At 38.0% G+C, this 14,223-nt stretch overlaps 1 protein-coding gene across 1 annotated transcript in view; it reads left to right on the plus strand.

The window, feature by feature from the left end:
- Positions 1 to 8,807: 8,807 nt before the first annotated feature.
- Positions 8,808 to 14,223, plus strand: part of LOC140344371 (A-kinase anchor protein 17B-like) — a 33,571-nt gene continuing 28,155 nt past the window's right edge. The window contains exon 1 of the mRNA XM_072431495.1: positions 8,808 to 8,974. The gene's annotated coding sequence lies outside the window, so the exon portion shown is untranslated. The remainder of the gene's footprint in view (positions 8,975 to 14,223) is intronic.

Consider the following 14,223-nt stretch of genomic DNA (forward strand, 5'->3'; position numbering starts at 1 on the left):
ATCTGTTCTTCAGAGACAGGGGGAACAGGGGAGGCTAGAGTTTGCAGAGGCCGCTGAAAGGATGGTGCGAGTCGTGGGACAAAGACTTTGCGTGGGCGAGATTTCTCCTGGAAACGCTCTTGGAAGCCGATGTCTGTCTGGATTGCCAAAGAGATCAGATCATCCAGAGATGAGGGAATTTCCAGCCAACTCATCCTTCACATGGTCAGAAAGGCCTTGCCAGAGGGTAGCGTGGAGCGCCCCATTGTTCCAAGTGAGTTCAGCAGCCAAAGTTCGAAACCCTAATGCATACTGACCAACAGTTAGCAACCCTTGGCTGAGAGGCAGGAGCGCGCTGGCTGCATAGGAGGTGTGCGCGGCTTCATCAAACACCTTTATGAAGACGCACAGGAAGGCTTCAATATTGCTCGTAACAGGATCCTTCCTCTTCCAGAGTGGGGATGCCCATGCTTCTCCAGACAGCAAGGAGATGAAATATGCCACTTTGGCCCGATCAGTGGGAAAGTTATGTGGCTTGAACTCAAAATGGATGCCATACTGATTGATGAAGCCACGGCAGGTCTTGGGATCCCCAGAGAATTGCTGTGGAGGTGGCAAGTTTAATGCAGAGGCCACTGTGAGGGCAGGTGCCTGGGCCTGGGGTGGTGGTGCAGCCGGTTTACTTGAAGAAACAAGCAGTTGATCCAGGCGATCAGAAAGTGCTCGAAGCTGGCAAAGCACCTGGATTTGAGTAGCTTCCTGGGCGTCAAGCCTCTGGAAGAGTAACTGGTTGGGGCCCGCTGAAGTCTGGGAGGGTGTAGTCATGGTTTGTGCAAACTGTCACGCTCGGACAGGACCACTGGAGGGCGCTATGGCTTGCACGGAGGTGGTGTGAGCCTAGAGAAGGGCCAAGGTGCAGAGTCTAAGCAGTAACCAGGTTTTCTCCAGAGCCTCTGATGGTGAGGATGTTGCGCTGCTGGTTACTGCCAGGTTGCGGTTCTTGGGCACACCAAGGTGGGCAAAGCATGGTACCAAATCACTAAGCTGAAGGAAAGCCAAGGTTGAGAGAGGCAGCATTCAAGAAAGGTCACATGCCAGGGGTCAAAAGCCAGGGATCCAGGAGACAGACAGCAATAACACAGAGGCCACTGCGGACACAGGGAACACAGGAGACACTGGAAACAGCAGAAGGCACAGGTGATGCAGGGATATCCACAGGCAGACAGGAACAGCACAGGAAAGTTGGCTGGGAACCAACAAACTGCACAACAAAGGGTTAACACAGGAGCTGGACACACAGGAGCAGTTGAAAAATGTACCTTCCAATTTTCCAGAGAAGGATCCTCATTCTGGTAAGTTTTTCTTTTTATGTGTATATTGTTTATTTTGCTTCATGTGCACTAATGTATGTACATACATGCATATTTATATATGAATGTATACGTTTATATGTGTACATATACATATAAAAGCGAAATTATAGAAAGAAATAGGCAAAGAGGATTTTTTGGGGCATATTGCCTAACAAGCTTCAAATTGAAATGATTGCCTATTTGTTCCTAAAAATTCTGATTTTATGGGCTTGGCTCCAAGCAACATTCATGAATAATATTGCTTCTGGTTAGAGAAGGAATCCACCTTTATGTGCTTCCACTACCAAGCTGAGGTGAGTAAGTCAATATATAGTGGGCCAAGATCTAAAATGCCATTCAAACCTGCAGAAACATTCTGAAGGGATGGAGAAGCAAAAAACATGTTTGGCACAAAGTGTATTTGTCCCTGAAAGTTTGATATACTAGTACTATTTGTTTTGTGTAAACACCTATGTATTGCATACAATCCAGTATTTATTGAGCAAAATTAAGTTGAGCAACAACAGAACATCTGTTTATTTCTAAGGGTGCTTGACCCTGCTTGTGAGCTTAGCATCTAATGCGGTTTGATGTTGTGCTTGGCGTCCTGGACCTTCTTCCATTACCATCAGGTGTCTTAAAATTGACAACCTGTTTGGACAGCAAGGGGAAGTGTGTTTGTATGCAAAAGGGCTAAGATCAGGCAGCACAGCACAATGACAACAAACCTATAACACAACTACAAATGAACAGAGAAGTTGTGTGGCAGCAAATCAACATGCAAATGTCAGACTATTAAAATATAAAAAAAAAAAAAAACAAAGAAAAAAAAATTCTCTGAAGTGATAATAATAAGTATATATCTACAGCTTGATCTAAATTAGTTTGCAGTGCTGCAAGCAAACAAAAAAGTATCAAAACAGTGCAACATAAAAATGTAGCACTTACCCTAAAGAAAATGAAGCATTATTTGCTAATTAATTGCTATGACCTCACCACTGACAGAGCATAACAGATCCTCCTGAATCGCGCAGCTGCAAACTAATCGCTTTAATTGGCGTTTTCTCGACCCCTATTGCTCATTTATCAAGGCAGGAATCCGGCTGGCAAGTGAAAGCGAGTTTACTAGCACTAGACTCCGACTCGCGGAAATACGACTCATATATCAGCACGTATATACGAGCAGCGAGCTTACACACACTTGCTTGATAAATCAGGGCTATTGAGTAACCTTGGACATTACTGATATCACCTACATCATGAATGTAAAAGTTTAGTGAGTTATTCAGAACACTTTCATTTCATTATTACAATAATAATAATATTACACAGCTCAGCAAAAAAAAAATTTGTAATCAATTTTTTTTACAATATATTTAGTATATTTCAGGTCTGCTGAATCCAGAAAATCAGTTTTATTGAATTGGCTTTAGTTCTTGTGATACAGGAATCGGAAAAGATGATTTTACCTACAACAAATGTTAACACATATTATTATCAATCTTTAGATCCAGTTTCAGATCCTCCTGAATTGCGCAGCTGCAAACTAATCGCTTTAATTGGCGTTTTCTCGACCCCTATTGCTCATTTATCAAGGAAGGAATCCGGCTAGCAAGTGAAAGCGAGTTTACTAGCACTAGACTCCGACTCGCGGAAATACGACTCATATATCAGCAGGTATATACGAGCAGCGAGCTTACACACACTTGCTTGATAAATCAGGGCTATTGAGTAACCTTGGACATTACTGATATCACCTACATCAGAATCCAGAAAATCAGTTTTATTGAATTGGCTTTAGTTCTTGTGATACAGGAATCGGAATAGATGATTTTACCTACAACAAATGTTAACACATATATTATTATCAATCTTTATTTACACCGATGTTTTGCATTTTATATATTAAATGTAACATTATTTTCATGAAACTTTCATTTGCCTTCTTTTTATTCATACATTTGAATTTTTCACAGAAATATGAGTTCTTCAAGAAAAAGTGGTTTAAATGACCCTAATGTATTTTGCTACATTTGTGGTGAATATTCTCAGCAAAAACAGAGAAACATTACAAAATTTTTGAAACAAGCAAATCTTGCATATTTTGGTATTAAACTGGGGGACCAAGATAAGTATCGGGCTTCCCATATAGTATGCAAAACTTGTGTAGCGTGTCTACGTCAGTGGGAAAATGGAAAACTGAAAAGTTTGATATTTGGTGTACCTATGTTATAGTGAGAATACAAAAATCATCATAATGATTGTTATTTTTGTGCTGTGAATGTAAAGGGTTTCAATCGTTACAAGAAAAGCAAGTGGGAGCCCCCTGATTTGGAATCAGCAATGTGACCTGTGACGCATGGTGCTGATGCTCCCATACCAGTGTTCAGTACACTCCCTGATATTCCTGTATCCGACATGGAGGATATACAGGGTTTGGAGTGTAATCCAGGAGTTAGCAGTGAAAGTGAATATGAATGAAGTGTTTCATAGACAGTTCCACACGAAGTTTGAAATCTGTTTTATTGCATAATGGCAACTGCTATGCATCAATTCCAATTGGTCACTCAACAAAACTTAAAGAAGAATATAAAAATGGTCTTACAAAAGCTTTGCTATCATGAACACCAATGGTCCATATGTGTTGATTTAAAAATGGTGAACTTCCTACTTGGACAGCAAAGTGGATACACAAAGTACCCATGTTTCATCTGTGGGATAGTAAAGCAAAGCAAGATCACTGGGAAAAAGTGACATGGCTCCAAGGGAAAACATGAAAAAAGGTGCAGCGAACATCAATACGAGCCAATGGTTGACAAAGAAAAAATCATTCTCCCTCTACCACGATGTTTAGTTTGACATTATCTGTATAGAGCAGCCTTTCTCAACCAAGGTTCTTTGGAATCCTTGAGTTCCTCTAAATGTTGGTAGGGCTTTCCTAACCTGGCAAAAATATCTCCAGCCTGGCACAGGTCTGGAATTAATGTAATTTGTCAGGATAATGGATAATGTCTGGCAATGCTGTTGGGTTCCTGATGAAGCCAGCAATAATTTATAAATCTGCTAACCTCAGGGCCCTGAAAAGAAAAAAAAAACTTGCTGCCAGTTCACTGAAAGCACAATTCTAAGGCCTGGAGTATGAAAGCCCTTTATCCCTAAAGCCAAAATGTACCTCCGCTGCCTTTGAAAGGGCTGCCTTTCAAAGTGTTCCTTACGATGGACAACGCTAGCGGCCAGCCACTAGATTTATCTTATGAGGGAGTACATATTGAGTTCCTGCCAGCAATCACAACACCCCTCATTCAACTCTTGGATCAAGGCATCATCAGCGCCTTTATAATCGTAACACTACGCAGCACCTCGATGAGGCTATGGATTCTCACAGTAATTTTTCTGATAAGGAGTTTTAGCATAAATTCACCATCAAAACATGTCCTCAAGTTATACAAAAGGTTCTACAGGACATGAAACCCGAAACTTTAAACACATGCTGGAAAAACTTGTGGCCAGAATACGTCCATAATTACAAGGGCTTCTCTTCAGAAGAAGTTCAACAATCAGCAAATGATAAAGCCGTCAAGCTGGCGATGATTTTAGGAGGACAAGGATTCAATGACATGACACAAGACGACACAAATGAGCTCATCGATGGCCACTCTGACCCACTGACAGATGAGGATTTGGCTGAGCTTACAAAATCTGCAAGCGAGGAAGTAGAGGAAAAAGGTGATCTATTGCAGGAGGACCACGACGAAGGCCTTTCGCTAGAAAGACTTGCAATGATGCCAAAAGCTGCAAAAAAACTGCAGGGAAAGGCTGAAGCATGGGATCCCTCTATGGTTTGCTCGTTGCAGTTCAAGAATGCTATTGATGTTGCAATGCAATCATGCAAAACCATCCTCACCACTATGAAGAAGCAACGCCAAAAATTACCCATCACAATGTTTTTTCAACCTGCAAAGAAGACCTCAGATTCAACCCCACAAGAAGACATGCAAAAAATCTGAAGCACCTGATGAAGAGGTGTCTTCTGAAGAACTGTAAATGCTCATCACCATCGTCTTCACTCAAGTCACGTATCCCAAGGGGTAAGTACTGACTTTATTACAGCACAGTACTGTATTTATAAGTAATGTAACACATATAATATTAAACAAAAAGAATTTGGGGGTGCTGCCCGTATGTCGTGGAATTTCGGTTATTGCGGGTGGCTTTGGAACGGGGGTCTACTGTATTCTAGAACCAAATGTAAGGCTATCGGTGTGACATCTAAAGGTTGAAAAAAAAATGTTTTGTTTTTTTTTTTTATTATGTATTGATACATAATAATCTAGAATTTACTTTCTTTTGTACATAAATTAGCTCTCCGCACTACATAACTGTTGGTAAATACAAAAAAATACAAAATCAGATTGTAATATGTAGGTAAACTGCTTAGACTAGCAGATTTGACCTCTTTAAGTAAATGTTGAATAATTCGACTTAGATTATACATGAATATAAATTAAATGTATAACACCAGGTATTGCAGTTATGTATTCTTTAGAATTATTTTTTTTCAATGCACTTGGCCCCCTGTAGCATTTTTATTAATATATTATATTTTATATAGAACCAACATATAATACAGCTCTCTACTGAGTCCATAGTCATATCACTGTATCTTACAGCAGCATGGCTGTTGTATTATGTTCTTAGATGTTGTGTTTTTCAACAGATGTCCTTTAGGTAAGAAAAGAAAGAACAGCATTTTGTTACACAATCTCTTTTAACACCAGTTATAGCCAAATGCTCAGCTCACCTGCTCAGATATTAGTGCCATGACAATGAGCCTGGAGACAACAGTGGGTGTCAAGAGACCCACATCTCAGGGATTACACTCAAGTCAACGTGAAAACAAGCTTAGAACATGTCAAAAAAATCATCTACCTTTAACATAATCTTTACCTGTTCCAATACCAAAAAAAGTCATACATTTACATTCTACAAAATGACCTAAATGTTTGTAATAGCATAGCCTTATCTCCAGAAGAGTATATTACCCTAAAATCATACATTTTTCATGGGTACCATCATTATGATTATATTATTGTTACCTAGTATTTATATAGTGCCAACATATTACACAGCACTTTACAAAGCCCATAGTCATGCCACTAGCTGTCCCTCAAAAGGGCTCACATTCAAATATGTCCCTACCATAGTCATAAGTCATTATTACAGTGAAAGATCAATTTTGGGGGAAGCCAATTAAACTAACCACATGTTTTGGATTGAGGGAGGAAACCAGAGAAAACCGCTATCATGTTTCTTAACATTTAAAATGATTCAGGTTTCTACAGAAACTTAGCCATGACTGATTCTCTTTAAGCTAAAAGGAGTAAATGTTTGCTCAGAATCTGTAAAGCAACAAAGACAATTTTGTGGTCCACAAATTCCATAGAACTTTCATAACCTTTTTTAACTTAAAAAAAGCTAAAATGTATGTAAAGCCAAAATTTTTTTGGGTGGTGTTAGATAAATTATTGAATATAATATTATATTACATCCAGTTTAAATTTGCATATGCAAATATTAAAACCATCATCAGGCTTTGATTGTTGTTTGTTCACTTCTAGTAGCATTTGCCCTATTTGTCTAACGACCTTTCAGTCTCAGTGCAGAAAATTATGGGAATTCCCAAATTTTGAAATTGAAACAGAAATAAAAAAAGAAACTTAAAAATAGATGCCTGTTCCAGTAACAACTGCCTAAGAAGGCAATTCCCCTCATATTAAGGAGATTTACCCTCTTGTCCTGTTATGTCTTTGGGATAGAATGCAAAGGGAAGCCAGGGGTTACATATATGTATTACACAGGTATTCCTACTTGAGTCTTAGTGACCGGTGTGTATTTCCTCAAGATCTGTGCCATAATTCAGCATTAAAGCTGTTGCCCGCCATTACTGCCTGAAGGAATCTACTATACTCTACATCAAGAAGGATGAAGCCAACATCAGGAGTACCATAGCAATCAGTTACATTCAAAATGCAAAAAGACGGTGACTGCACGCAACAAACGTATTGTGAGGATGGAATCGACACTGGCTCTTTAGATTACTGATTGCTGGAAGAAGAACATTCCATTGGACACCAATGTCATTATGGAGAAGGCCAGGGAATTTAATGAGCAATTTGCCAGAGAAGCATGTGTCCAAATAAACAACCAGGACAACCTCTAACCAGGATCATCAACAGCACAAGAAGAGCTCATTGCATTTAAAGGTAGCAAGGGCTGGATTTAAAGATTGCAAAAGAGATTCCAGCTCAAAGGTGTACTGCTGCATGGAGAAGCAACATCACCAGATGTAGAAGCAGCCAAGAAGTACCCTGAGGTATTCAAGGCAATCATAGAGGAGAAAGGGTATCAGCTAGTACAAGTCTTCTACATGGATGAGACGGGATTGTTCTGGAAGAAAATGACATCCACGACTAATGAAGGAGGAAGTCTGAGCCCCTCCATTCAAACTTTAGAAGGATTGAGTCACCTTGATAATGTCTGGCAATGTTGCTGGGTTCTTGAAGAAGCCAGCATTAATTTATAAATCTGGTAACCCCAGGGCCCTGAAAAGAAAAAGAAAAACCTGCTGCCAGTCCACTGGATGCACAATTCTAAGACCTGGATCACGAAAGCCCTTGTTTCCAACTGGTACCACCAATGTTTCATCCCTAAAGTTAAAATGTACTTCCGCAAAAAAGGGCTGCCTTTCAAAGTGTTCCTTACGATGGACAAAGCTAGCGGCCACCCACTAGATTTATCCTATGAGGGACTACAAATTGAGTTCCTGCCAGCAAACACAACACCCTTCATTCAACTCCTGGATCAAGGCATCATCCGTGCCTTTAGGGTGCTTGATAATCGTAAAACTATGCAGCACCTCGTTGAGGCCATGGATTCCCACAATAATTTTTCTGAAAAAAAAGTATGCTGGAAAAACCTGTGGCCAGAAAATGTCCATAATTACAAGGGTTTCTCTCCAGAAGAAGTTCAACAATCAGCAAATGATAAGGCCGTCAAGCTGGCGATGATACACAGCCAAACACAAGTTTATTAAATCAAAATAAGCAAAAACAAAAACAACAAAAATAACAGAATGCCATCAGCAAAAACAAACACAGACATATAACTATTTAAACTTCACCCCTAAAGGGGTTGATGGTCAAAATCTAGCCAAAGGAATTTGGTATATAAAAGGTAAAGTCAAGAAAATCATTATAGAGTTACATACAAAAACTTTAAGAGATTTCCTTGTTACCTGGGTGTTGCGTATAATAATATTTTTATTATGTTCCCTTGTATGTTATAGAAATAAAGTAGAACTCTAAATAAGGAACTGAAAGGTTAAAAGTCATTTCTACATTAAACTTGTTGTTAAAGCCAATAAACAGGGCAGGACTGTAGGTTAGAGAGTTTGCTAATAAGCCATGAGATGCAGAAAATTAGCCAGTGAGAGGGCTCCAGTAACCCCCTTGTGTTTTCATAAACTAATCTTAGTATCACATTCTGTAAAAGCAGGAAGCAGTTGACAAATACACTACCTGGCTGTTAGTTCTCACAGACTACAAGCACGCAGTTCAGGCTCCCCAATCCAGGGCAGAAATCTGGTAAGAAACAGTGTTTTACTTTTTACTGTTTTATGCAATAAGCATTAAACCTTCTGTATTGTGTTAGGTAATATAATCTCCTATTTTATTTAATATATTTCTAATTATGGAGAAAGGTAAAAGCTTTACCTGGGGATTAGGTGACTCTTGTGTGCTGGCTTCAGTCTGTGGTTCGCTTGTTTAGATTTACATTTTTGCATTTGCTTAATAAATCAAACAAAATTGTATGCTCAGTTTTATAATGACTACTTTGCTAAATATTACCTTATATTAATATAGTTGTAAAGTAATAACAAACATTGACTGCAGGTGAATCTTCCTGGTGCAAAAGATTCAAATTAAAATGCTTGATTCATCAGTAATCAATGTGTGCACTTCTTCATATAATTGCTCCTTTATAGTCATATGTGCTCTTGTTTTTCTTGTGTATGCGTTTCTCTTCTTGTTTCATATGATACTGAGAGCATAATTTTGCATTGTGACAAATAAATTGAGGAGCAGGTGTTAAAGTAAGATTTTTGCAGTGTAGCATTTTCCATATGAACTGGCAGAGTTCAGCACTGATGGGTTTATTCTATAAAGCAGGGTACAGATCAACTGTGATGTGAAATAAGCAGTAAGGTATAGCAGACATTTAGAAATGATCAGTAGGCAAATGTCACTACTGAAAACTAAAATCTGATTGGTTGCTGTGGACTTCTGTACTTTTTCTATTCTGATTTTTTTACACATTACATGAGTGGCCATAGGTAGCCAAATATGAGGAACAACAGATATCTGATTCTATTATTACCTGTAGAGGGGTCATATGTATCTTTATTACAAATATTGCACCAAAATATCAAGCTAATTCTTTGGAACATTAGGCCTGTTAGGGATAGTAGGGATGAGGATGAAAGTATAGTAACCAATGCTTTCCAATCAAATTTTATCTAAACTAAATTTTTTTAAATTTAGTGCATTAGATTAATAACAATTCAGTATAATTGGAAGCAGTACTGGGCCCTGTACATCACTGGTTTATAAAAAAAATGTTTTAGATATAAACATTTGCAAATCAGCCGCTTTAGATAATGATTCTTCATTAATAATGCATACATTTTGAATTTAGGTTTTATTTCTATGAAGGTTTTTATTCTATGAAATGACAAAAAAATAGGTGGTTTGTAAAAAAGAATAGGTGCCAGATGTTGTGGTGAGCTCCTTAGAGACAATGCAGTATAATTATCCATATTTATCCTCACCTGCACTGTCTCTGTCATTAACTGCTGCGCTTTGAGATATCATTTAATCCCTATCACAAACTTGTTTACAATGTAATAAATTCATTTGTCACGTTTTTTTTTAATTGTGAGAATGTCAACTTTCTTACAGCCATGTACTGTACTGGAAAGCTTTGTGTGATTTCCAATGCAAATATATCCTATTGCTAACAATTACAAATAAATATGAGAATATCAGTTTGTGAAATGTGATGTATCACTTAGGTATTTAAAGGAATACAGTGATAAGTGAAATGATCTTGAGTCCTGATTCCTATACTATTAGTGATGTACTGTAAATGCATTTTAGTGATTCCCTGTGATTAAGACTAATTTACCCTGCTATTTATTAGCATTCACATACATTATCACAGTTCACGGATTGTATTCTACAGTGTTAGTATTGCACCATGACTTCTAGAGATGACTAATGCAGCTTTGGATTTTTATATTTCATGCCGTGGTTTACAGGCCTGAACACAAATGTTGCATTTTGATGAAATAAAAAAAAGAATAACATTTACTCTCATGGTTTATTTCAGACAGAAGGGCCCTTGAGCTGTCAGCACAGTGATGTGTTTACTTATTGCTGTTTGCATTAGAATGTTGTGGTTTATTAGTATCTGTTTGGTTCAGCGAGTTATGTTGAATATTACAGTTTTCTTGCTGTAAAAAATAGTGAATTTCGTTATGATGGCTATACATGGTGACAGAAGAAGAATTAATATAGAATATGCTAAGCATTTAAATGCTGGACAGTGTTTGTTCTTGATCATTTTAGAGTGTGATTATTAAACAAATGGTTGATCAGACTAGTTGTCAGTTTGCTTCTTAATCATCAGACTGAAACCACTCGAAACATACATACACATGTCAGGTGATTGTGGCTAGAAACAATTTTTGTGATAGTTTCCGAAAACAGATGAACGAACGAGTAATGTACACTGAGCACCATTCTGTTTAATGGAGATGGTGCAATGGAGATAGTGGAGGACACGCCAGTGGCACCCCACTGTGTTCTCCTCTATAGGAGTGCACTGGGAATGTTCTTGATCAGTCATTCTTCAATCCTCCACGGCAAACTGATAAACAACATTGAACGAATGCTGTACATGTCAGATGTGCCAGGTGAGAATCATTTGACATGTGTATGAAGCAAAAGACAGGTTGATGTACATGAACAATCCAACCAAACTCCAAAACACTTATCATCTGGTGGCTCTATTAACAATAATCTACATGTCAAAGGATGGTAAAAAATGTGCTGGTAAAATCTGCTGGTATTTCTTATCTCATATGGGAGCAATACAGCAAATACACTAACCTGCCAGAATGAATTTTAAATTAAACAAACATTTACCAGCTGGGCTGGGGACCTCCTTTAAATATAATATTATAACAACAGATCAGGTAACTGTCATCTTTTGTTTTTGGGTACATAAGCATAACAATAAGGAGATCAACCAACAACATACATTTGTATTTTGATGGAGGATTTAGCAAAGAATTATTAAACAATAAAAAAAAAAGCAAAATCATTTTTCTTTTGAATCCTGTGGGGAAAATAAAAACAATCGTTTAAAGAAATCTTCCTAAATGAAAGAGAGTCCCCCTTTAGAGAATACCCTGACTTTCTGTTCCAGTGACAATGCCTTACATTCTGCCCTATTCGACCTTCTTTAAATAAAATGAGTGCTTAAATAAATGAGTCACTTATATGAAACCCACCTTATTCTGTATGTATATATTAGCTTGAGCAGATTTCTACAAGTCAAAGCAACAAATGTACTTTCCTTCTAACTTTTCTAACCTCTATTGTTATGACTTCCATGATTTACCTCGCCAATGCCAGCATCTTTGTCTGGTCTTTTTGCAGGTTTAGGCTTTCCACCTGCCCGGATTGGCTGTGTCAGCATATATAAGTTATTTTATCATGTTTTAATTTGTACTAGTTCACTGGGCTGCACATGAGCAAGAGTAATACAGTGGGGTTGATTTGCTAAAGAAGTTTAAGCTGTTCACTTTGCAAGGAATAATTAAATTAGTTTAGCAACTGTGGTAAGAAATCATTTTGGAAAGAATACTTGCACATGATTGAATGAACAGCAGAGCTCATTTATGAAGCTAAGTGACTTATACTTTGCAGAATAATAACTCACTTTGCTAAGGCTGCATAAACACTTGCAAAAATTGTCGTTGGAAAGGAACTTTCATGATCTTTTCCAACGACAAACTACTCCTTGATGCATGAACGAGGGCTGTACATACAGCACCGTTCTGCTCTATGGAGAGGGGAGGGGGAGAATGATGGAGCAGCACCCCGCTGCGCGCTCTCCTCCGTCACTTCCATTAGGATTGTTTAGTCGTCCATCGTCCGTGGATCCGCAAGGACACACACCAGATTCTCGTCTGATATTGGCCCTGAGCCAATTATCAGACGAGAACCATTGCGAGTGTGTACGTAGCCTAAGTGAACAGCTTTAGTAAAGCAACCCAGTTGCAGCAGTTAAGAGCATGCCTGTTTTCTTCTTTTTTTATTTAGAGGTTCATGTTTCGCTTCTTCATGTTACACTTCATGTTCATGTTACACTTCTGACTCTCCATACCAGAATTTTATTGTGCATAATTTCATACATGCAGAACAAAATTTAAATATTTGTATATGTACAGTATTTTATAGTAAATAATGTAACCAGTACTTTAAAGGCCTGTTACAGTTAGGCATGAAAACAATGCAGGCATATTACACAAGGGATGCAAATTACTCTGATTTACAATATGACTGTCAATATGTGATGCCACTGGCCTTGTATTAAATGCTTATGGAATTTATTATTGTGTTTTCTGTATGACCCAAAGTGTAAAAAAAAGTAAAGTGAGAAAATGCAGGTCAGAGGCTTACCATGTTCTAAGCACTGTTTTCTCTATTGCGTAAACTCGGAAGTTGCATAGCACAGAATCACAATCCCTTATTACAAGCTTCATATCAGTGAAAAATGAAAAATGATGCAGTGCATACCAGTAGCACGTATCCCCATATAATCAGTATTTACATTTTTTACCCAGGCACTGTAGTAGTGTTTTTATTTATCAAAGCCTTTTTTATACTGTAGGTAAGTACAGTATGACTGCTGGGGAGGGAAGCATTAAAGTGAACGTAGATCTCTTTTTTTCCTAAAAAATTGGGCTGTATTCCTTTGTTATACAGGTAGTCCCCGAGTTTAGGACATCCACCATACGGACAGACAATTCCTAAATACAAATGGGGCTTCCCTGCCTATTGGTGTGCAAGAGGCTGTTCCCATGACTTGCAGAAGAAATCTTTTGCTAAACACAGCTGAGACTGATGTCCTTTGCAACATCTTGTAACTCTTTAATGACCAAGATAAACTCTGCAGTTGTTTCTTTTTGCATATCAAAGCACAGCTTGCTCCAGAAGTAAATGAATGTCTAGGCTCCATAAAGTTTTTTTTTTTACTTTGTTTTTTTTTTAGTTGTTTGTGAAAAATCCATAGTAAGGATATGATACAGTAACTGACACCACACTGCCTAATAATATGTTGAGACAAAGATCTGTCCTAATTGCATTTATTAACATAATGTACCTGTTCCAACTTACATACAAATTCAACTTAAGAACAAACCTACAGTCCCTATCCCGTATGTAACCCTGGGACTACCATTATGTAGTAAAGTACAGTAGTGGAAGGGGAGTGGATCACATGCATCCCCATACCCAGAAGTATCAGGTATTTGCTCTGGATAGCCAAACAGAGAAGTGGAGAAACAAACGTAAGGTCCAGTTTGGGGAGTAGCAGAAAGGTCAACCTGTTGCTTATACCCTGCATCAGTAAAGATCAATGTTAACGTTCAGGGATGGGATTAAATATCCTATTTTTCATTTTTTTTTTTTTTTTGCATGGTGATAATAAAATGTAACTTAGATTGGAAACATTTCTCTTTATAGGTTGTTTACATAACACTTTA

This window comes from Pyxicephalus adspersus, chromosome Z, assembly GCF_032062135.1.
Source record: "Pyxicephalus adspersus chromosome Z, UCB_Pads_2.0, whole genome shotgun sequence".
Lineage (NCBI taxonomy): Eukaryota > Metazoa > Chordata > Amphibia > Anura > Pyxicephalidae > Pyxicephalus > Pyxicephalus adspersus.